General features: G+C 46.0%; 1 protein-coding gene across 1 annotated transcript in view; it reads right to left on the bottom strand.

Annotated features, from left to right (window-relative positions):
- GALNT17 (polypeptide N-acetylgalactosaminyltransferase 17) overlaps window positions 1-24,273 on the bottom strand; it is a 440,387-nt gene that overhangs the window by 87,968 nt on the left and 328,146 nt on the right. The window lies entirely within an intron of this gene.

Consider the following 24,273-nt stretch of genomic DNA (forward strand, 5'->3'; position numbering starts at 1 on the left):
TAGCCCAGTAGCAATAGCATTATCGCAGCAGGGGCATTAGCCTATCCATGTGACTTCCTGTTTACCTGCTGGCGAAACCAACTCCGCCTCCTGGCCCTGGGCCAGCCGCCATCTTGCAACAGCCCCTCCCAAATCCCAGGAGAGGCTTTAACCCTCGCTCCCCACAACTGCGTATGCAACCTTTTCCTATTAAGCTCTTTTAGGTTTAGGTCCTAACCCATCATGCCATAGGGCACAGCTTTGTACGCTGCCTGTTGCTGCACTGTTGGCTATTCCATCAGTTGTATCCCTCAGTTTACGACCTGAGAAGCAGAAAAACTGTGACAGCAACTGCACCACAGCTCTGCCCTGAGCACCCAGACTACCAGGTATTGTGCTCGGCATGAGCTGAGCAGCTGCCAAGAGCTGCCATCCTAACGGGTGTTCCCTACACTGTCTTGCTTGGTCCATCCCCTGCCTGGAGCTCCCCTTGTACCTTATGTGTCCTATTTCAACTTCTAGTTCCTGTCCTGTTGCCTTTCTGGAAAAACCAGCGCTCTTGATCTGAATCAATGTTTCTCAACCTTTTGTTTGTTTGTTTGTATATTAGTGACTCCTCCTAAGGGTTCCTTGTAGACAACTTTTCCCTAATTGCTTTGCTCCCTGATGAAATTTTAATGCCAAGGATGTGCTGCGTGTCTGTCTCTGTAATGTGGCTCTTCAAAGAACTGTAAACCTTTGCAATAGCTAAACTTTTTTTTTTTTTTTTTTTTAGAGATAAAGCAATCAAGTTTTCCAGCTACTGGCTGGCTTCCAGGGCTGCTCCAGCAAGGGAAAAGAATTTGTTGGGGTGGCAGAACAAGACTCTACTTGGGGTTCCTAATGACTCCCATGGTTCAGTGAGGCTCACAGCCCCTCGTGGGTCCTACATCCTGGCTGTCCAGTACAGTCATCCACCAGAGACCCATAGAGGCTGACTGGCCAGCAGGTGGCATCCATCCTACAACTAGGCACTGCACACAGGGTTGCTCCAGTGCCATCAGACCGGGCATCTTCCCTTCAGCTCTGTGCCTCACTTGAGTTGGTGCTGAGATTGGGTAGAGTTGTACGGTCCTTTCTTACCATGTTTGCTGAGCAGATCAGATCTCTGAGGCTCTTGGTCATTCACTTGGCCTCACAGGCCTGGCTCCTCCCGTCCTCCCAAGCCTCATCTCTGTCTGTCTGTACCAGGCTCATCCGGGCCTTTTCTCAGGGATTAGGACTCCACACTAGGAGGTCCCCGCTATCCCTACTGTCCACCCAGAACATTCTTGGCTGGACTCTGGGCAGCTGTGTCCTTCCCTCTGTAGGTCCTATTTCATTGTTGCTCCTTAAAGAGACTGTCCATGAGCACCAATACTCCTGTCCCCCACCCACACCCCTGTTCTTACTCATGGCCTTCCCTGCCCTTTCTTTGGATCATTTCTTCCATCTGGTTACTGCCTTAGTTACACAGCGTCTGCTCTCCCTTAAGCAGTTTGTTGGTGAGACCATTGGTGTGATTGTTGGTGAGGTTGTTGGTGTGTGCTTTTGCCTTCCCCTGCCCTTGTCAGGGTTCCCACTATGTTACATTAGCACAGCCCCTAATGGCCTCATCTTAACTCTGTTACACCTGCCAGAACCCTGTTTCCAAATAAGGCCACCAAAGGAAGAACTTAAACATTGGCTTGGGGTGGGGGGAGAAGGGTACAATTCAACTCATAATACATTAGTAGTCCCTGTCCAAATTCCTGAAACCCAGGAGAGAGAACAGAATGTTCACTGTTGCTTTAAGCCATTCCATGTCAGGTGACTTGCTATGCAAGTGGAATCAGAACACTGGCCAGTGCTGCCATTGTAGGATCCTCCAGAAACCCTGCTCCAGTCCTCCTGTCTGAACTCAGAACTTCTCCTAAAAGCTTGGTTGTAGCCTTTTGTCATCTCCCAAGTCTTGAAGGAGCCTGAGCGTTTGTACCCTGTTGCCTCATGCAGCAAGTCCAAATGCTGAACAAGCTCTCTGACACAGAAGTAGCTGACCCTGGTTGACCCCCAGCTCTCTAGCACGCCTCTGGAATAATCTTCCGTTACCAAATTCCCATCCCCATTCTAAGCCCAAAGGAAAGGCTGATTTTCTGGGTGAGTCAACAGGGAAGAAATTGGTGTAAGTGTCCACGGGGGGCAGAAGCACTCTTACAAAAGAAGATGATGGCTTCTCTCACAGCCCTATGTATTTCTTTGGTCGCTTTTACATTCAGAAAATACAGCATTGTGATTTCCGGCATGGTTTGCTTCTTCCTAGAAAAGGAATAGAAGCTGAACACATCTCAGAAAAAGGCTGAAAAGAAGTCGAGATGTAAGCTTGAAAACATGAGTGAGGTTTTATTCTCTTTGTTTGGGTCCCCCAGAGGAAACACATTGTGGCTCCCAGCTCGAACACTTGAAAATCGACGGAGTTGACAAGCGCACCATGGCTTCCCTTTTAGACTTTCGAAAGCGAAGGGAATCAATGATCAATTAGGCAATCAAGGTGACAGTTCACTAAGCGTGGCCGCAGGAGGCTGTCCAGCAGAACAAGGGCCCAAGCGCCATGACCAGATACGCACAGGCAGTGGCTTCAAAGAAAGCATCAAAATTGGCAAGGCCACCCACCAGATCGCCACTTAGCCTCCTTTTCCTCAAACTAATTGGCTTAAATGAGAGCTCCCTAATAATGAAGGCTGTTGGCATAAGTCGTTTTCTCACTGTGCTAGGTCAGCATGTAACACTTAAAAGAAAAGCTTTAAGGTTCAGATCTGGGGGAATCCTGAGCACACACCATCCGGACTTAATGAAGGACGCTGTCATGCATAGCCCAGGGAATTCTCAGTGTATTCTGCAGCTAAGGGATGGACTTTTTTAAAAAAGTTCATTTACTTTATTTGAGAGGGAGGAAGGAGAAGTAGAGGTGGAGAGAGACAGAGTAAAAGAAAGAGTGAGAATGAGAAAGAGAGTGTCAGAGCTTAGTTCACTACTTTACTTCCTCAATGCCTAGGAGACAGGAACTCCATCCAGATATTCCATACAGGTGCCAAGGACTCAACCAGATAAGCTATCATTTGCTTCTTCCCAGCAGGAAGTCGGAATCGACAGAAGAGCCAAGACTTGAAGCACTTCACTCTGGGATGTGAGCTCCCTAATTGTCCAGCCAAATGTCCACCCCTTTGGGGGTGTGCTTCAAAACAGCTAGCCCGGTATCTGGCATGGTGATGAGGTGGGTTACACTGCAGCCTGGAATACCAGCACCCCATTAGGGTACTGGTTTGACTCAGGGTTGCTCCACTTCTGATCCAACCCCCTAGCAAGGTGCCTGGGAAAGCACCCCAAGGAGGACTCAAGTGCTTGGACCCTTGTATGTCTATGGGAGATCTGGAAGAAACTCCTGACTCTACACTTTGGCCTGGCCTCGCTTTGGCCGTTGTGGCTATTTGGAGAATGAATCAGCAGATGAAATAATCTCTCTCAGCTTCTCTCCGTCTCTCTCTTTCTCTCTCTCTCTCTCTCTCTCTGTATAACTCTGACTTTCAAATAAATACATAAATCTGTAACAACAACAACAACAAAACAAAATCTCGTGAACAGATAGCCATGGGCACCTGTCACAAGTGCCCCTGCAGGATTGTCCTGCATGTTTCCTGTCCCTATCACTGTGCTTCCTGGCTCTCCAGTACTCTGGCCACACACTTCAGCCCCGACTCCTTCCTGCTCACACACCCGCATTCCTCATTTCAGTGATAATCTTCTGGACGTGTCCACCACCCAAGGCACAAACAGCCTCGGTCTCACACAATCTCAGGAAGCCAACAAAGGAACAGCACCCCTCTTGACATCTTAGCAAGCGAAGAGGGACTGACACCTAGATGTCTCAGCGGGCCCAAGAATAACACCAAGGAGGAATGGCTTGGGCTTACCCCACAGACAGCAAATACCACAGAGGCTCTCAGATATTGGGTGGCTTTCTGCTGAATCCAGGGGAACCCAAGTCATGACAGCAGAGATCCATGAAAGCCGAGGAGCTCAATGTGCCCAGTGCTTGTTCACAGACATCCACCCAACTACGGTCTGAGGCTGAAGAGAACAACTCAAGACCCTAGGGGCCGTTTCCTACGGTCCAAGAGTTCACAGGCTTCTAGGCAGAGGAAACAATATAGCAGGCTGAGTCTCATCCTCTTTTCTGTGGACATAGTGAAAAAATGAAGAGAAACATACCAGTATGCCACTGCCTGGTCAACTGCCGCGGAATCAGAGCCGTAGATCAGCCACGTCACCAATGTCCCAACTGGGGAAGATGGTGTAAATTCAGGTTCACATTTATAGAGAATCAAATTATTGCTTTATTCCCAAGGAGATGAATGAGAGTGACAGACTTTTTGGGGCTGTAAAAAATAGATGGATGCCTCTCATAAAATAACTCACCGACACCTACAATAATTTATCAAGAGAGCTGGCAGGCTGGGAGCAGGCAAGTGAAATTTCCGTACAGAACACCCCACTCTTTTCCAGCGGTAGAGTAAATGGTTTGGCTATTATGATAATACATTTCAGCACAGCAAATATATCTCCCCTTAATAGAAATCCATTAGGCACCATTTATAAAAATATCAACATTGCATTCTGTGTCTTGAACTGTAACTTAGACATAAATATAGCGCAATTTATGGATGAGGAAATCCAATTTCATGCTGTTTCAAACACATTTTTGTTTATTACATAAGTACAGTTCTCTATGTCGGAGACAGTATACTACATGGAAAGATATGTATGACATGACTGACATCTGTCTACGCAAGGATTATGTACATTGTGCCTCTTAGAACTGGCTTTTTTGGAATGAGTTCTGTACAAGTAATGTCCTCAGTACTACCATATCCATATGCTTACATCACTAAGAATCTGTAATGCTGTCATTGGGCTAAGCTTCAGATGTTGACTGTCGCCTAAAGGCTTGATGTTAAAAGCTTAGTTCCTGGTGAAACACTATTTTGAAGATTTATTTTTATTTAATCTGATTTTAAAACTAGTACTCATTTACTGGTTTGCTTTCTTTTCTAAAAAAAAAAAAAATTCAAAATTTATTTTTATTTTTATTTGGAAGGCAAGTTTACAGAGATGGGAGAGAGAGAATTATTTCCCATCTGCTGGTCATTCCATAAACACCCCACAACAGCTGGGGTCCAGGCCAATGCCAGAAACTAGGAACTCAATCCAAGTCTTATGTTGGTGACGGGAACCCAAGTATTTGAGACATCACTGCCAGGGTGTACCACAAAAGGAAGCCAGAATTGAGAGGGAATGAAGTCAGGACTCCAACTTAGGCACTGACCTGAGATGTAAGACGCCATGCTCCTTATCCACTGAACCAAAGGCCCACCTCCTCTATCCATTTTTTCCATTGTATGTTGTGATGAATTTAAGCATTAAGTGGTGATTGAACCCAATTTAGCATTTGTTCTCTTTCTTTATTAGTGTTTTTCTTTTAACCCCGTCCTAATTGGTAGGGCCTGTACTCACAGTCTTCAGTGGATTAGAGAACTACATGTGAAGAGAGAATCATAAAGCTATTGGAAGAAAGCATACAAGAAAACATATAGACAGACTATAGAAAAATGTTCATAATGTAAATACCTGAAAAAGGAATTGCATCGAGAATACACATAACTAAGGGGTGTAAGTCAACAATACAATAGCACAATGTTTAAAAAAGGATGGAAGGAGATAGAAAAATTATCATTATTGCTATCATTGACCACGAGTAAAGGCCAATTAGAATCACACTGAGGCCTTACTTCAAACCTACTGCCTACTAAATGTGTTAAAGAACTTGTCGAACACCTAGAATTCTTACACAGTGCTGAGGGGTGCAGAAAATAATGCACTTTGGAGATGTGGGTGACAGTGTCTTAAAAACTCAAGCATTTCCCCTATGTCCGGACTATTTAATTCCCAGGCACCTGTGGGAAGTCAAAAACACATTTAGGGGCAATGAAAATGCCACTTGGGACACCCGCATCTGAACAACTGATCACCTGGGTTCAGTCCTCAATCCATTTCTGATTCCAACTTCCTGAGAATGTCCAACCTCGGAAAAAGCTGATAAGATGACTCAGCACTGCATCCCTACCACCCACCAAAGAGACTAATTAGGGTTCCTGGCTCATAGGCATAACCCAGCCCAGTGTGGCTATCTGAGGAGTAAACCAACATATGGGAGCTCTTTCACTGTCTGTCTGTCTTCAAGTAAATATGAAAATAATCATTTTAAAATGTTTGCAAAGAAAAAAAAAGGAGACCAATATAGGTATGTTCCTAACAGCTGCAGAACGCAACCAATCCTTGGGAAATGAATAAGACAGTTTGATAAATGCACACATTGGACTACTTCTCAACAAGGAGGAAGAGCTGTTGGCCCAGACAATTGCAGCATAGAAAAATCGACAAAATAGGGCCCGGCGCGGTGGCGCAAGTGGTTAAAGGTCCTCGCCTTGCACGCCCGGGATCCCATATGGGCACCGGTTCTAATCCCGGCAGCCCCGCTTCCCTTCCAGCTCCCTGCCTGTGGCCTGGGAAAGCAGTCGAGGACGGCCCAAAGCTTTGGGAACCTGCACCCGCGTGGGAGACCCGGAAGAGGCTCCTGGCTTCGGATCGGCATAGTATCGGCCCGTTGCGCTCACTTGGGGAGTGAATCATCGGATGGAAGATCTTCCTCTCTGTCTCTCCTCTCTGTATATCTGCCTTTCCAATGAAAAAATAATAAAAATAAATCTTTAAAAAAAAAAATCGACAAAATAGTACTTTGGTTGAAAAGGGCGAGATGAAATACAGTACACACAAGGGGATGATTCTATTCAGCACACAAGATGCGATGATTCCATTGATGTGAAGTTCTAAAACAGGACAAAACTCATCTCCAGGGATAAAAATCAGGAAATCGCTGCATGGGATGGGAGAGGGTGGACATGGAGTGGGAAGAATCAACCAGAAAAGGACGAAAGGACGCTGAGAGCTAACGTTTCAATATCATGTTTTGGAAACTGACCATGGAAGCATACAGAATGTTAAACTCATCAGACTGATTTCTGTGATGATTGTTTTAATGTATACCTTTAAAAAAAAGTAGAATGGACAAGAAACAATGAGCATAATGGCGTAACGTGCATACACACAGAAAAGAGAATGGAAAAAGAAAATGACTAGGCCACAGTGCTCCTGGGAGAGAGAGAACCTCATTAGTCTCCTCCAGAGGTTGGTAGCACAACAATACATTATTTTAAATTTTTTATTTTTTATTTTTAAATTTTTTAAGTAGAAAGAATGATTCAGACAAGTATCCTGCTGTTGCCACTTGACCTGTATTGCACAGCCTCCAAATCATTGAGAGGAAAGCGATGCTTCCAAAGGGAGAGTCATGGATTGCAAAAGCAGAATGGACACAGCATCTAAAACTCATGCCACATAGACTCTAATGAAATAAAAGGATCTAGGTAACGATTTCCGGTGACTGCTAAAACTGTTCATGAGGTGAAAAGTTGATGGGGAACTTTATAATGGATCAATCAGGCTGACAACACCCGGACCCAGAGCTGAATCTTAACATCACTACAAGGGAGACATCCAGACACTGCTACATCCTGATGGGATGTAATTGGAAGCTCCTGTATTTCATTGGAATGCAAGCTCCTGTATGTAATCGGAAGCATCTAATGTATTTTTCCAAACAAGAAGGAGGCAAGGAGGAAGAGGCGGATGGCTCATACTTCTAGATCTAATTGCAGCTTAGGGAAAATGAATTACAGGAACATAGTTAGGACACGAAGGGCAAGCAATCTACCAAATCCAAATTGTGCAAAATTATATAGGACACGTGGCTTGGTTTCTTCAACAAATAATTAACATGGAAGCAAAGAAGGTGAGGGGAAATGTTGTAGATTAAAACAGACGGATCTGCCAAATGCAATGTGTGGGTTTTGAATTCTTATTTGAACAAAACAACTGTGAAAACCAAACAGAAATAATGTGCTGCTAGATTGCAGTTAAGACAATCAGAATCAGAAGCCCAAGCTGTACATCAGAATGCCTCGAGTCAAGTCCTGACCCTGACCTCGCTCCTAGCTCCAGCTTCCTGTTAATTTATACTCTGAGTGTCAGCTGGCGATGCCACTCACGTCTCCTGGTCTCTAACCCAACTGTAGTGAACACGGGTGGGAGTGAACCAACAGACAAGATCTCTCTCCTGGCCCCACATGGTAGCCTAGCAGCTAAAATCTTCGCCCTGCATGCGCTGGGATCCCATATGGGCACCAGTTCATCTCTTAGCTGCTCCACTTCCCTTCCAGCTCCCTGTTTATCGCCTGGGAAAGCAGCAGAGGATGGCCCAAAGCCTTGGAACCCTGAATCTACACAGGAGACCCAGAGGAAGCTCCTGGCCCCTGGCCTTAGATCGGCTCAGCTCAGGCCAGCCATTGTGGCCACTTGGGGAGTGAACCAGCCAGTGGAAAAGCTTTTGGTCTCTCCTTTGCTCTGTAAATATGATTTTCCAATAAAAAATAAATAAATCTTTTTAAAAAATTCTCTTCCTCTTTTTCTCTCAGGCTTCTTTTTAGAACACCCAAAATAATTTTGAAAAATCATTTTGAGAAAGCACAAACTAGATGCTGGATTTTGTTATGTGAAATGCTGTGTTGGGAGTATGTTTTTACAAGTCTTTCTATGCTAGCAACGCATTCTGAGGTATTTATAAGTGGAATGATATAATGTTTTGGGATCTGCTTTTTAAAAAAGCCAAGAAGCAGTAACAAAAAATATAGCAAAAATGTTGATATTTGTTAAAGCTGAATTAGTGCATTTGGATCAATTATACTACTCTATTTTTATGTGCGTTTCATATTTACCATAATAAAATGCTAAATTAAAGCAAAAGAAATTAACATAAAATAGAATGACTGAATTCTTCATTTTCTAATTTGTTTCACAAGGAAAAAAAAAAAGACAGTAGGAGACAAAATTATTTAAACCCTAAATGCACTCATCTACAATTCTCAACATTTCTAAATGCTAGTAAGTAAGCCGTTTTAAAAAGCAATAGACCTTTTTAGCTAGTATGTGCTGTGCCACTGGTCTGGGCCGCTGAGTCCCAGAGGAGGGATGGACTGCTGGGGCTTGAGGTCACCCATCTAGGCCCAGGTGGCCCAGGCTCCAACGGTGCCAGGCAAAGTCCACGGGCTGCCCGGAGGTGCCCTTTGAGTATCTGAGGGTGTGGGCTCACAGGTGGTCTGGGAGATGGCATAGATGGGACATGCAGGGACTTGAAGGCTCACTTCGGGGTGAGGAATGACCTCCGAGGGACCCGCACGGACAAGGCTGCCGTGCCTGCAGTTCTGAGCCTCCTTGGAGGCTTAGACAGAGCAGAGGGTGGCATTCCTAGATGTAAAAAGAAGTCCATCAGGATCTGTAGAAAACATCCACCACCATAGCAAGGGAGAGGGGCAGATTGCCCAGGGAAGGGGTGGGTAGATATGTGGGGGGGAGGACCAGTGAGGGAGTGTGTTGCAGGTGAGGAAAGAATAAATACTGAGGCACTTTCATTGGCAAAGCAACTGTACTTGCAGGTAAGCAAGGGGGCTGAGACTGAGTGGTTTGGAGTTGAAAGCTGGAGGACATTTTAGAGTCAAACTGAAATGCTGGCCGACATGGGGGACCTGGACTGGGGTAGTTAGCATCAACCACCTAGGAATACCACTCACTGGTACATACTAAAGCTGGGACTAGAGGACTGCCTGACAGGGCCAGATCACATTACCTGCCTGTGAGAGTTGGAACAGAAGACTGGCAGTTGTTGGGCTGGCCTATGACAATAGCACACAAGGGAATCAGGTCTTGGGGCAGAATCTGTGGGAGTGAAATTTCTGCTGGTTTGCTTCAGAGCTGGGAGTTGTGGCAGGATGAGCTAGGCATGACCGTGGAACCCTCTGACACCCATGGGTACTGGGAATGGGTATAGCCTAGGCTGGACCAAGCTGCAGCACCTGCAGGCACACCCAAGAATAGGGTGTTGGGCGGGCCAGGCCGCAACATCTACCACCTCATGCATAGGCCAGGACAGAGGGCGTAGGCTATGCAGGCGAAGGGCCTAGCATCTGCTGACACATGTGGGATCTGGGTCTGGGGGTGGGCTTGGTGGGGAAATTTGGAAAACTCCCCTGGTGGGATGTAGCTCCCCCTGGTGAGCATGTGATTCAGGCCTGGATGTTGGGCAGCCTAGGCAAAGGTAGCTCCACCCATCAACAAATGTTTGGGTTGGTTCTGGAGTGGGGGGTGGACTGGGCAGGGCCAGGCCAACCTTAGTACACTGGCAAATGCAGGAGCCAAGTTGGATCATGCAGCGCTAGGCTATCCCAAGCTAGGCTATCACACCTACCGGTTTGCATGAGTCAGGAATGGGAGCAGGACTAGGCAGGGAGAGTTTGGACTGGAGGCTGGTCAGGCCAGGCTGCAGCATCCAATGGCAAAGGCCAAGGCCAAGATAGGGGTGGGTTATGCCGAGCTGGGTCAGAGCAACCACTGGTACATGTAAGAGCTATGGCTGGGAATAGGCCTAGTTGAAAAGCTAAGGTTACACATCGTTCTGTGGTGGTTCCCATTGGTGAGTGCAAGGCCTGGAATGAGGTGGCGTTCTGGGCTGGTCATAGCCTCAGTGTCCCTTGGCTTGGGTGTGAACTGGATCTGGGGCACACTAGACTGGACTAGACTCTAGCATGCACTAGTGCTCATGAGAGCCAGGATGGGTGTAGGATGGATTGGGCTAGGTCTCAGCTTTTGCTGAACTATGTGAGAGCTGTGCCTGAGCTGTATCACCCAACAGTAAGAACCAAAATGGATATGGGCTGATTGGGCAAAGTCGCTGTTTCTGCCATGACAGGAGCTTAACTAAGTCAGTCTAGGCCAAGGACTCACTGGTATGTACAAAGTCTGCTGCTGGGAGATCTGGTGGAGGAGCTTGGGGAACTCTATCAGGAGCAGTGCCTATAGGCAAGTACAAGAACCAGGGAAAGGAGCAGCTCAAATCAGGCCAGGTTACAGTATCCTCTGGCACAGGTGTGGATCAGGTCTGGGAGTGGACCAGGCTGGGCCAGTCCATAACACCGCCTGGCAGAACTAAGAACCAGAAAGGATGCAGGACAGGATGGGTCAGGCCACATCATCAGTTAGTGCCACATTAGGTGGCAGCACCCACCAACTTGAGCTAGAATGAGGGCAGACTGAGCCAGGCCAGGCTGCAGCACCTGCTGACAAATACTGAGGTGAGATGGGCCATGCCAGACTGGGCTGTGGCACCGCCCAGCACATGTAAGACCTGGTGTGTGTGTGTGGGAGGGGCTACAAATCTGGTAGGGGAGCTGTGGGAACTCTCCTGCTGGGCCACTGCTCCTGCTGGGGAGTGTGAGAGCTGGGACTTGAGGCTGGGCAAGGCTACAGCACCTGTTGGCCTGCGTGTGAACTAAGTTAGGGGGAGAATCAGGCTGGGCTAACTGACTGTATCCACTCATAAATAAACAAGCATGAGCCAGAACAAGGGCAGGCTGGCTAGGCTTTGCCACAGCATCAGCTGGCAAGGGCTGGAACTAGGGGCAAGTGCTGTTGAGCTGAACTGGAGAACCACTTGGAGAGTGCAAGATCCAGGACTGGGAATGGGTCCAGTAGGGAAACTGTGGGCACCCTTCTGATGGGCTGTGATCCCACTGGTGAACATGAGAAGCAGGACTGAGGGCAGGCCTGGCTAGACAAGTGGTGGCACCCTCTGCATGAGTTTGGGCTGAAGGGTGGGGTTAGTTGGGATGAGTTAGGATTCAAAGCCCAGTTTTGTGTATGAGAGCTGAATGGGAGGTGGGACAGACTGGACAAGTCCACTGCACATGCTTGGATGCATGAGAACCAGGGCTGGCGGCTGGTCCAGTGGAGGTTATTGGGGGTCACTCTGACTGGGCTGCAGCTCCAGATGGTGTATGTGAGGGTTGGGCTAGACCGCAGTATCCACTGGTTTGTATAAAAAGTGGAGCTGGGAATAGATCTAATCTAGCGATTGCAATTACCAGTGCAGACATAGGGTGATGTGGGTGACAGAATGAACTGGACTCTGTCCAGGCAGGTGCACACCCAAGAGATAGGTCTGAGATCACCTCATACGAGATTTTTTTGAGGGTCACCCCAACCAAATCACTGGACTCGTAACTCCAACCATGAGGAGAATGGCAGGACCTGTGGTCAGAGAGTGGAGTGCATGTGTTAGAGCTGGGCCTCCTCAGTGGCTTTGACAGAGCAGTGGACAGCATATCCAAATGCACATGGAGAATATGTCAGATCACTGTGACCTGCTGAGGACGTCTGGTACCATAGCAGAGGAAGGAGGGCAGAACAAATTGGTTAACTACCCCAGTGAAGCATGACAACAAATTTTGGGTGAACTGAGACCCAGAGGTCAGCTGTGTCAGTCAATGGAACTTGGAAGGACATCCTTGTCCTTGCATCTGTGGGACTGACAGCATTTCAGAACTATCACAACCCAAACTATCAAAACAAGCAGAACCTCTACAGCATGCTCCAAGATGGAGACCTTGGGATAACGTCCAGTAGCCATTCCCCATCCCTGGGTACTGGAGCAGTCTGAAGGCTGGGTGTGGTTTCTCCTCTTGTCTCTGTCCTTCCCCCAGATACAGGAAGAAGGAAAAGAGAATGTGGAAGCTGTGGCCTCACCCATTTTCCCCTGATCTTAAACCCTGCCCACCCTGATCAACTATGTCAGAAATAAATTAAAAACAGCAATAGGCATCCCATTCTTGGCACCCTCAAGGCCACTCTCTTTTTCCAGTTTTGTTGTTTGCTTGCTTCCTTAAAAGGCAGAGAGGGAGTGTGTGCGAGTGAGCATTTCCATCCCCTGGTTCACTCCCTGAAATAACCACAATAGATGCAACAGGCAAGGAGCCTGTAATTCTATCTGGAACATTGGGGCCCCTTCGGCTGCTTTCCCAAGTGTGTTAGCAGACAGGTAGATGAAAAGTACAGCAGCTGGGATTTGAACTGGCACTCTGCTACAGCATTAGAAGCACCAATAGAAGCTAACCTATTGCATCATACCTCTGGCCCCTGGAAGGTTTCTCGGTGTGTGTATGTGTGTGCATGTGTGCGAGTACATGCGTGTGCTAGAAGACTTCGATGAACTCATGGAAAATGTGTATTAGGCAAAATATGCACAGGCTTCAATATTTTTTGAATCACAAAAAACTTACTTAACCCTATTTTCCGCAAACCCTTTTGAAGTCCCCCATATAGGCATGTGTGATTAAGCTCCCTACATATGAAGGTACTTCAAAAATTCATGGGGAACTGAAATTAAAAGATACATTTATTTAGCATACAAAAAATCTTTAAGTCCAAGCATCCAAGGGCTGTTCAAAGAGTTCATGGACACGCATATTATGAAAAACTGTGCTTGGGTAGCCAAAACATTTTTCACTACAATAAGCTTATCTTTGAATTCCACTTCCCTATGAACTTTTCCAAGTCTATTTGTCCTAGTTCTTCTTTAAGAGAATGGAAAGGCATTTTAACAAAGATGGCAGTGGGGCAGGTATCTGGCCTGATAACTAAGGCAGCAGTTTGGGTGCCAATGTCTGGATTGAATCCTCACTGCAGCTTCTGACTTCAGTTCCCTGCTAAGACAGACTGTGAGAGGCAACAGTGAGGCTCAAATACTTGGTTTCTCGTTACTTATGCTGTAGACATACATGGTGTTCTCAGTACTGGGCTTCAGCCTGGCACAGGCCCCGCCATGGTGGGCATGTGAGGGAATGAATCAGTGGATGGCAGAGCTCTCCCGCTCTGTGTCTCTCTGATTTTTCAGCAAAACAAACTCATGCAGAAATGGGCAAAGGAAATGAAAAGACATTTTTTTTCAAAAGAATAAATTGAATGGCTCATAGACATGATATGAAAAAATGCTCAGGTTCCCTAGCTATCAAGGAAATACAAATGAAAAACCACATCGAGGTTCCACCTAACTCCAGTGAGACTGACCTACATTCAGAACTCTACTAACAACACCTGCTGGCATGGTTGTGGGGAGAAAGGTACCTTTGATCACTGCTGGTGGGAGTGTGGGCTGGTACAACCTCTACAGAAGTCAGTATAAAGAGTGCTAAGACAACTGAAAATTGAGCTGTCATATGACCCAGCTATCCCATTTCTGGGAATGTATCCAAAGGAAATGAACTCTGCATTTGAGAAAGAGATCTGTAATCTTATATTTATAGCAGCACAATCTACAATAGCAAAGACATGGAAACAAACCAGATGCCCATCAGAAGAGGAGTGGATAAAGAAACTGGTACATCTATTCCACAGAATATTATTCAGCCATTAAAAAGAATAAAAGTCTACCATTTGCAACCAAGTGGTCCCCTCAGAGACCATTATTCTCAGTGAAACAGGCCAATCCCCAAAGGACAAATAAAATATATTCTTTCTGATATAAGGCAGCCTTCATGTGAAATACAAGGTCAACAGCCCTTTCAATACTGTTTTTGCTATATATTATGTATTTTGATATTTTTTGTTTTTATCTTTATTTCTTCAAAAAGTGTTGTTTTCTTATTAATTTCTTCACTGATTCATAGTCACACAGTAGCATCGCTTTCTTCAAGAAGTTTTTGATTTTCATTTTCATTTCTTCAGTGACACATTGGTCATTCAGCATTGGTCATTCAGGAGCATGTTATTTAACTTCATGTTCTAAATTTTCTATTTTTCTTTCTGTTGTTGATTTTGTCTTACGGCTTCTTATTTAAGGGATGTATAGTAACTTTGTAACAGAGACTATCATGTCCAAATGTGAAGATACAGTGCAGCATGCATCTCTACTTCCAAACCAAAGATGGACTCCCAGTGAAACTCTTAAATATATCTCGATAATAGGATGCAGGACTCTCTGCCACTGTCCATACTTACAATGGCATGATGCACACAGTTGAATGATGGACTGTTTATGAAGGGCTATATACTATTGTAATAATATAGGGAAAATCAGTGAGAGTGAGGTGGGGGAATCCCAGAGTCTATGGAACTGTATCAGAAAATAATAAAATAAATAGATTTTTGAAAATATTTACTTCTGTGAAAGGTGGGTTGAAGGAGAAGGAGCACTAAAGAGACAGAATGAAAGAGAGCTTCTACTTACGATTCACTGCCTAAATGGCTGAGCCATGCCAATTGCAATAAGTTCAGAACTGCATTTGCACCTCTTGCACAAGTGGCAGGGGCACACGCACTTGGGCTATCCTCTACTGCCTTCCCAGACACATGAGCAGGGAGCATGCTGAGAAGTGGAGAGGCCTGGATTCAAACCAGTGCCCTAACATAGGATGTCAGCATCGCCAGCACTGCAGGTGGTGGCTTGACCCAATACACCACAAAGCCAGCCTCCTGTCTCTTTGTCTCTCTCTCTCACTCTCTGCCTTTCAAATGCACACAATCAAATAAGTAAGAGCATAAGAATGGCAAATGAATCTGCTGTCTAATGCCAGATAATCCGTTTAAACTTCCTTGGCACCACAAAATGTTGTGTAGCAGTGAAAGCTGCAAGGAACAGGTGTCGCGGCAGAGACATCTGCCCAGGGAGCTGACTCATTGGCTGTGGCTCCTGGCGGGAGCTGGTGGAGACTCACACACTCCTCCTGGGAGGTACCAAGCAAGCCAGCAGGTGGAACTGGATGAAAAACTTGGGATTGTATGCACCTGCCTGAAATTGGCATAGGGAGCAGTGGCAGGGATGTTGTAAATATTTTTGAAAACAAAGTTCTCAGACTGATATCGATGAACACTTCATATCAAAATGCTGGTACCTGGATGCTCTTCTTCTGATCGGCTCCCTCCTAATGCTCCTGGGAAAACAGCAGATCATGGCCCAAGTGCTTGGATCTCTGCTATCCTGATGGGTGACGTGGATGGAGTCCATGGCTCCTGGCATCAGCATCATCCAGACCTGGCTATTGTGGCTATTTGGGCAATGAAGCAAAGGACTGAAGCTCTCTGTCTCTGTCTCACCTTCTCTCTGCTTTTCAAATAAATCAATAAATCATTTTTTTTTTATTTTGCTAAAAGTATTTCAGGAAAAGAATGAATAGATCTTAGGAAAAAAAATTGTCATTTTTTTTAAACGCCTCAATTCTTCCATGACTTACTGTAGTCCACTGGCTCAACCCAGGGGAAAAAAAATCTCCAGATTCTTGTGTTTCAGATTCTTTTGAAAATATGTATTTATTTCTAGTAGAAATTCAAAGTTAGAAAGAACGAGAGATAAAGATCTTCTCTGTGTTTGTTCACTCCCTAAATGGCCATATCAGCTGGAGCTGGACTGTTCGGAAGCTGGGTACCAGGAGTTTCTTCTGAGTCTCCCATGTGCATGCAGAGGCCCAAGCATTTGGGTCATCCTCTGCTGTTTCCCTAGACCATCAGCAGGCAGCTGGATCAAAGGTGGAGGAGCCAAAACTCTAACCAGTGCCCCTTTGGGATGCCAGCATCACAGTCAGGGGCTTAGCCTGCTACATCACTGCACCAGTCCCATGTCCTAGTTTCTTTTCGTCAGCCAAGACCCTGGGCACATGGCTCAGCACAACCCAGAAGGGTTTGGGAAACACGACTTGACCGAAACCATGCAGTCTTTGGTTTGAATCCCTTACTGGTGACTTGTGGAGACTTGGGGAGCCCAGCACTGGCCCTGGGACTAGCCTGGACTAGGTAGGAAGATCATCACAGAAGGGCATTCCCAGCCTTCGTATATATGTGCCTCCATAATGGGTCGCTGGTCTTACAAGTATTTTGTTCAGAAGAGAAATTTTGCCTTTATTCGGTCCTTGCAGTTCCTGATAGTTTGGGGATCTGAAATAGTCTTTTTTTTAAAAAGTTATTTATTTTTATGTGAAAGGCAGATTTTTTTAGAGAGGAGAGAGAGAGAGGTCTTTCATCCATTGGTTCACTCCCCAAATGGGGAGTGATTCCCAGAGCTGAAATGATCAAAGTCAGGAGCCAGGAGCTTCTTCCCAGCTTCCACATGGGTGTAGGGGGTCCAAGGTCTCAGGCGTTCTTGACTGCTTTCCTGGGTCACAAGCAGATAGCTGGATCAGAAGTGGAGCAGTCGGGACACAAACCTGTGCCCATATGGGATGCTGGTGCTTGTAACTGGAGGATTAACTCGCTACACCACCTTGACAACCCCTGGAAGAATCCATCAGCTCGCTTTAAGAATGGCTGCCGGGTGGATGTTAGCGGGCTTGGGCACTATTTACCCTCTCATGCAGCAGTTCAGAAGATGATAATGCCTGTTTTCCTCCAATCGACTGATTCATTCGAGAAATCTAAAGCCATCTGATTTTACATCATTTAACAGCTATCTGTATTTTTTGCTCCTCAGAGGATTTTCTTTCCTGTTAACATTTAGACATTCCCCTAGCATTTGTCTTGTTAATAGTTTCTGATTAATATTGCTTAGTACAGGAATGGAAGCTTCCCATTTCTAATCTCACTTCTTTTCCGTGTCCTGGGAAAGCATTTTTCCCCTTTATGGTATCGATCGTTTTGATCACAGGCAAGTACTTTTTCATCCTGGCAACAGCTCTAGAGCCAACTTTGCTATCTTCCCCCTAAATTCTCCATCCCCTCTAATCCCATGACACTTCTTTACTGGCTGAGGATAAAATTAAAAAGTCACAAAATGGATCACAGATGGACCTATGTCTTGATGGAAAAAAATATATATGTGCTAATTTTTTTTTCTTCTAGAGCATAGCAATCTGTGTTCTTCTTTATAAGTAAATTTGTATGTGTTCACATTATAAAAAATATGCGGAATCTTCAAAAAGTTCATGGAAGATGTGAATTATGAAGCAGTCAGGACTGACACAATGGCTTACGGGGCTATTCTTCCACCTGCATGTATATGGGCACAGGTTCAGGTCCCAGCTACTCCACTTGCTATCCGTTAAGGCCTGGGAAGGCAGTGGAGGATGGCCCAAAGCCTTGAGACCCTGCATCCACAGGGGAGGCCTGGAAGACACTCCTAGTTCCTGCCTTCTGGCTTCAGTTTGGTCAGCTCTGTACACTGCTGCCATTTCGGGAGTGAACCAGTGAATAGAAGAACTTTCTGCCTCTCCGTATCTCTGTTAAATGTGCCTTTCCAAGAAAAATAAAGAAGTCTTTAAAAAAAAAAAAAAACTATTCGTGGATTTCAATTTTCTTGCACCAAAATAAACGTATATTTTAATCCCATCTTCCAGACACTTTTAGAAATCTCCTGGTATATGCATGTATACACATTGACAAAAAGCTCTGAACTTTTTTAAATAGTAAGAAAAGACTTCTTTGGAGCATATTGATTATTCAACCAATTCATGCTCTGAGCAATATAAAATAGCTCAAAATCAAAAAAAAAAAAAGAAATAAATTCTGTAAAATAAAGCCCTTCATATGCATTATTCATTTTAAAAGGAATCCTGTTATTAGGAAGCTTGCAATCCGCTGGTGGAGCCACATGTACGCAAAGTTAACAAGCAGTAGATGCTGGTGTCTGAGGTGTCCAGCTATGCAGGCTACAGGTAAGATAAGGATTCCCCCAGGGGCCACAATGATTACAGAGGGGGTCACAGAAGGGAGAAGGACTCCCCACGGCCTGCAGTGGTTATGCAGGCATCACAGAAGGGAGAAGGACTCCCCACGGCCCGCAGTAGTTACAGAGGTATCACAGATGGGAGAAAGACTCCCCACGGCACGTAGTGGTTACGCAGGGGTCACAGGTGGGAGAAGGACTCCCCAGACCCCACAGTGGTTATGGAGGGGTTACAGGTGGGAGAAGGACTTTCCATGGCTTGCAGTGGTTATGTAGGGGTCACAGGTGGGAGAAGGATTTTCCATGGCCTGCAGTGGTTATAGAGAGGGGTACCCAGAAGATGAATTAGAAAAAGGTGGATTCTCACCTCCAGGCTTCTTTCTGAGAAGCATCATGCATCTCCCAGGAAGCTGAGTTCGGGTGCAGACCTAATACTTTCCAACTTTGGAATCTAACAGGTGCATGCCATCTGGCAGGCCCGCTGAAACACAGGAAGGCTGCTGGGGTGGGAATTACAGGGCAGGAGTTTCAGCCACCACTTGAGATGTCCACATCCCACGTCAGAGGTTGGTTCAAATCCCAGCTACTCCTCTCTGATCCAGCTTCCTGCGAATGCACTTGGGAGGCTGCAAACAATGTGCCAAGCCCTGGAGTTCCTGACATCATACGAGAAACCATGTGGGAGTCCTTGGTTCCTGGCTTTGACCCAGCCCTGTCCCAGCTGCAGCGGGCATTTGGAAAGTGAACCAGTAGATGGGTCTCTCTCTCTCTATGTCTCTCCCTCTTCTTTGTTATTCCTTTCAAATATTCAAAAATTCAGGAAGAAAATACACAGGGTGCTAAACCCAGCCCCACAGTTTGTGATCCAGTAGGGTTAGGGCAGGGCCCAAGAATCTGCATTTCTAATAAGTTCCCAAGGTGCACTGAGTCTGTTAGTCATGGATGATCACCTGAGAAGCACAAATGACCATGCAGACCCTGAACCTGGGCCTGGAGCTTGATGGAACCCACAATGCACAGAACCCCAAAGCTCCTGTCCAGAGGTAGCTGGAAGCTTGCAGGATGATGTGCTCTAAGGCAAGGAACTAAACCATTTCCACTGCTGGATGCTGGGTGCAACAAAGGGCGCGGCAAGAGGCAGCAACAATACAGGAGGTGGCATCCATGCCCCAAGCCCATCTGACATTCTAATAAAGATCCCTGCTGAGCAGCTGTGAGCTATGTTGTCACAGGGAAGACAGCAAGCCATGGCCTGGCAGTGGACTCCACCCTGTTTCATGTATTCAGTAACCAAAGTCATGGGGAGTGGGACTGGTTACTGCCAGGTGGGAGTGATGTCACATGGGGAGTGGGACTGGTTACTGCCAGCTAGGGACCCAGGCATGCTGGCTACAGAGGGGGTACCAAAGACACCTCCTTCATGCAGCATGGAGACACCTGCACAGTCCTGCCTGCCTGCTGTTTTCATCAGTACCACGGACCTGTTGCCCCTGGCTGAGAGCTTTCCTGCCGGATCTCTGCAAAGCACAGTGAGTTATTCCTGGAGCTGCCATGTGCAGCAGGGCGACACCAGTATTTAAGAGACAAGAGAGATTCACAGTATTGCGTTGTGTATGTGTAATGTAAGAGGATGGATCTTAAATGAAACCTTCTTATCTCCCCCCTACAGTAACCATATAAAGGGAATGGATGTGTTCATTAGCTTTACGATAGTGTTGTGACATTTCACAGTGTACACATCAATCAAAACATCTTGTTGTCAGGCCCGGGGTGATAGTGTGGCGGTTTAAAGTCCTTGCCTCTATGCACCGGGATCCCATCTGGGTGCCGATTCTTATCCAGGTGGCCCTGCTACCCATCCACCTCCCTGCCTGTGCCCTGGGAATGCAGTTGAGAATGGCCCAAAGGCTTTGGGACCCTGTTACCCGCATGGGAGACCAGGAAGAGCTCCTGGCTCCTGCCTTCGGATTGGCTCAGCTCCAACCGTTGCGGCCGCTTGGGAGTGAACCATCGGATGGAAGATCTTCCTCTCTGTCTCTCCTCCTCTGTATATCTGCCTTTGCAATAAAAATAAATAAATCCTTTTTTTTTAAAAAAAATTTCTGTTGTGCCCCTTAAATAATTGCAATTTGTACATGTCCTGGACAGCTAGTAGTTATGAAAATGTAAGCCTATGGGATAGACATTTGATGCAGCAGGAAGACCATTTGGGATGCTTGCATTCCCCACTGAAGTGCCTAGGTTTGAATCCTGGCTCTTCTCCTGACTGTAGCTTCCGCCAACTGTGCACCATGCGAAGCAGTTGAAGGTTCAGTTACTTGAGTCTCTGGCATCCACATGGGAGACCAGATTGAGATCTTGGCTATTGCTTCCATCTTGGTCCAGCTCCTACTATTGTGGGCATGGAGGAGCATGAAAGAGTTCTCTCTATTCCTCTTGCCCTTTCAAGTGAGCAAGTAAAAATAAATCAATGAGTAAAGCATGAAAGTAAATGTTCTTGCGAGTGTATGGAGACAAGCATCCTCTCCCTTCAGTCTGAATGATGCGTTCTGAGTGATGTCACAAGCTCTGTGATCCCCAGAGCATAGTTTGGACTCAACACTAAACCTGGAAGGGTCTTTCCTGTTCCCAGCAATCCCTCTCCAACTGCATTTTTACCTCTGCAGGGCCAGGACCCACTTCGTCACTTCATTGGCTGCCTTGTTGTACCCTCTAGACAGAGATAATAAAATCTCTCTTGTTTTAAAAATAATAGTAAAAAGAATAAAAATTAACTTTCCCCAAACTGGATTTTTTCAGCTCCTGCCTTTCTCAGGAAAGGAGCTGGTCCAAATTAAGGGGACTGGTATAATCCCTCTATTATTTAGCTACTGACTCATCCCTGTCTAACTTATGTCTCATATTTCATTACACCTACTCATTTTAGCTTTCCAGGCACAGCTATTCGTCCAGCAAACTCTTTTAAAAACATATTCATGTATTTTAAAGAGACAGAGATATTTCATCCACTGGTTCACTTCCGCCCTGTCCCCCAGCCCTGCGCTTGCAACAGCCAGGAATGGGACACACCAAAATCAGGAGTCTGGAGTTCAACATCCATCTTCCACATGGGTAGCAGGAATCCAAGTACCTGGGCCATCTGCTGCTCGTTTCCAGAGATTGGGCTCAACTCTGAACACAGCATGGGCAGGTGGAATTTACATAGATCAGGGTAGGGAGTGGTAGATGGAAAATGATTAGCAGAGAGCTGGATTGGAAGTGGAACAGCCAGGACTCCAACTGATGGTCCCAGTAGTGGCTTAACCTCCTATAGCACAGCATCCACCCGCCATCAAACAAATTCCAATTGAGCCACAGACCACACACATGGGTCTACAAGGCTAGCATGCCAAGGTGAACCAAACACAGATCCGTGCCGTACTCTGTTTGTGGTCTAGTGAGGCGAAAGGAGAGAAAAATAAAACAAATACAGAAACCCCAAGTCAGTTCAAGGTCTACTAAAGCTGGCGTGTGCTCACAGAAAAAGTAACCAGAAAAGAACAATGAGGCGATGGGATTGGGGCTGAAACTCAAGTGGCAAGACACGGATCAGCATGCTGGCCCTTCGAGTCAAATGAAAAATGATGAATAGCAAACATAGTATCTAACATCATTTTTTTAAATTATTTTTTTTATTATCTGAAAGACAGCGTTATGAGAGGGAAGGAGAGAAAGTAATCTTCTATCTGCTTGGTTCACTGCCCAAATGGCTGCCACAGCCAGAGTTGAGCCAGGCTGAAGCCAGGAGCCAGGAACGTATTCCACGTCTCCCATGTGAGTGTAATGGTCCTTCCCTTACTACTTAGCACAGACCATTAGCAGGGAGTTTGTTGTAAATGGAGCAGCTGAGACTTGAACCGGCGCCCAGATGAGTTGCTGGCACTGCAGGCGGAGGCTTAGCCTGCTCCACCACGACACTGCCCCCTAGCCGAGCTCTCAGGCTTTGGAATTGCTGAGCTTTGTGAGAAAATCCCATGCAAACTCCAGTGAAGAAAGAACCCAGCCTGGAATTGAAAGCGCAGAGCAGGGGGCCTTCAGAAATGAAGAGAAAGCAATTTTAAGATCTAGGGGGAGATTTCTACTGCCAGGATACTCATTTCATCCCACAGAGACATTGAGATTAGAGGGGAGGCCAAGTGGGTGGTTTCAAGGTACTGAAAAAATAGGGATGAAACTGAAATGAAGAAATCAGAAGCCTTTAACAGGAAGCGGGGATTTGACACTGGGTCACTGCCTGGGCAGCACCCACATGAGAAAGCAGAAGGAGAAATGCAAAGAACATGAAACCTTACACCTGACCCCTGTTGTTTCTAACAAGCCTGCTTCCCAGTGGCCCAAGCGTAAAATGTACCAGAATAAAGGCCACGGTCACAGAAGTCCCAGCCTGGCTTTGCCCCCAGCATCATCTCGGATGCACCAGGCTGGAGAAGCGAGTGCGTTGTGAAGCGGTCACTGGTGTTGACGGAAACCCTTGCGACTTGTTGAGCACAATCAGGCAGACTTCATTCAGGAGCATCCCAATGGGTAGATCATGACCACTGCAATCAATAAAGGGGCCAAAGCAATGGAACGTCACAGTAATAGGAACAGACTGTGTCCCAATCCGAATGAGGCATGGTGGGCAAGGAGAGAACGTACAGGCACAGAACAGGGTGAGGTGGTGGCTGGAAACGAAAGATTCATCAAGGATAAAAAGGATTCTGGCACTACGAGGTTCTCACTGAAGACAGGCCTGGGAGGACAGGCACTACTTGGGTTAGATGAAAGATAAGGAATATGACAAGGTATCAATGGTATGTGGTTATTTGCTTAACCGACTGGCAGGGTTCTTGCTGATTGCTTCAGGAAGCGCACGGATGAGCCAAGCAGAAGGCACAGGAGCTTGCCTACAATCTGGTCCAGCTAAGGATCTTTGTCACTAGGTGGTAAAGCAGCCACCCTGTCTATTTGCTGAGTCACAGATTTGAAGAAATTGGAGTGCAGCAAAGGTTTCCAAAACCTGTTTGTTGACAGCAAAATAGCTTTTTGGAATAAAATCTCCGTTGGCATCCACAGCCCAGTGCAGCAGACCTGGAAGGAAACCCAGCTATAGTCCCTCTGTCCTCCATGGTTCCCCTACGCCATCAGCCACCTACTCAAAGCGTTTCTGAGAAAACTGTGGCTACCCCTGGAAGAACATGGTACTTCCTTCCTCTGGCACTATGGGAACGTATGCAAACCATTAAAACTTGCAGGCTAGAAATTGTCAATTCCCAATAGAATGCTGGACTTCCTGCCATTGTCCATACCTGCAATGTCAGGATACACTTAAACAGTAGAATGACAGACTTATGACTGTTTATGAAGAACTATATTATTGTGATATTATAGGGAAAATTAGTATGTGTGTGTGTGTGTGGAGGGGGGAGAGTTTCCAGAGCCTATGGAATTATATCACAAAATTTAAAAAAATTTAAATTTAAATTCAAAAAATTAAAAATTAAAACATATTCACATACAAAAGAAATAGTCATTTCTGGAGATCATTTATGTTCCAAAAAGTTTAAAGGCAG

Source organism: Ochotona curzoniae, unplaced genomic scaffold, assembly GCF_017591425.1.
Source record: "Ochotona curzoniae isolate NIBS_2020 unplaced genomic scaffold, NIBS_Ocur_1.0 contig_2321, whole genome shotgun sequence".
Classification (NCBI taxonomy): Eukaryota; Metazoa; Chordata; class Mammalia; order Lagomorpha; family Ochotonidae; genus Ochotona; species Ochotona curzoniae.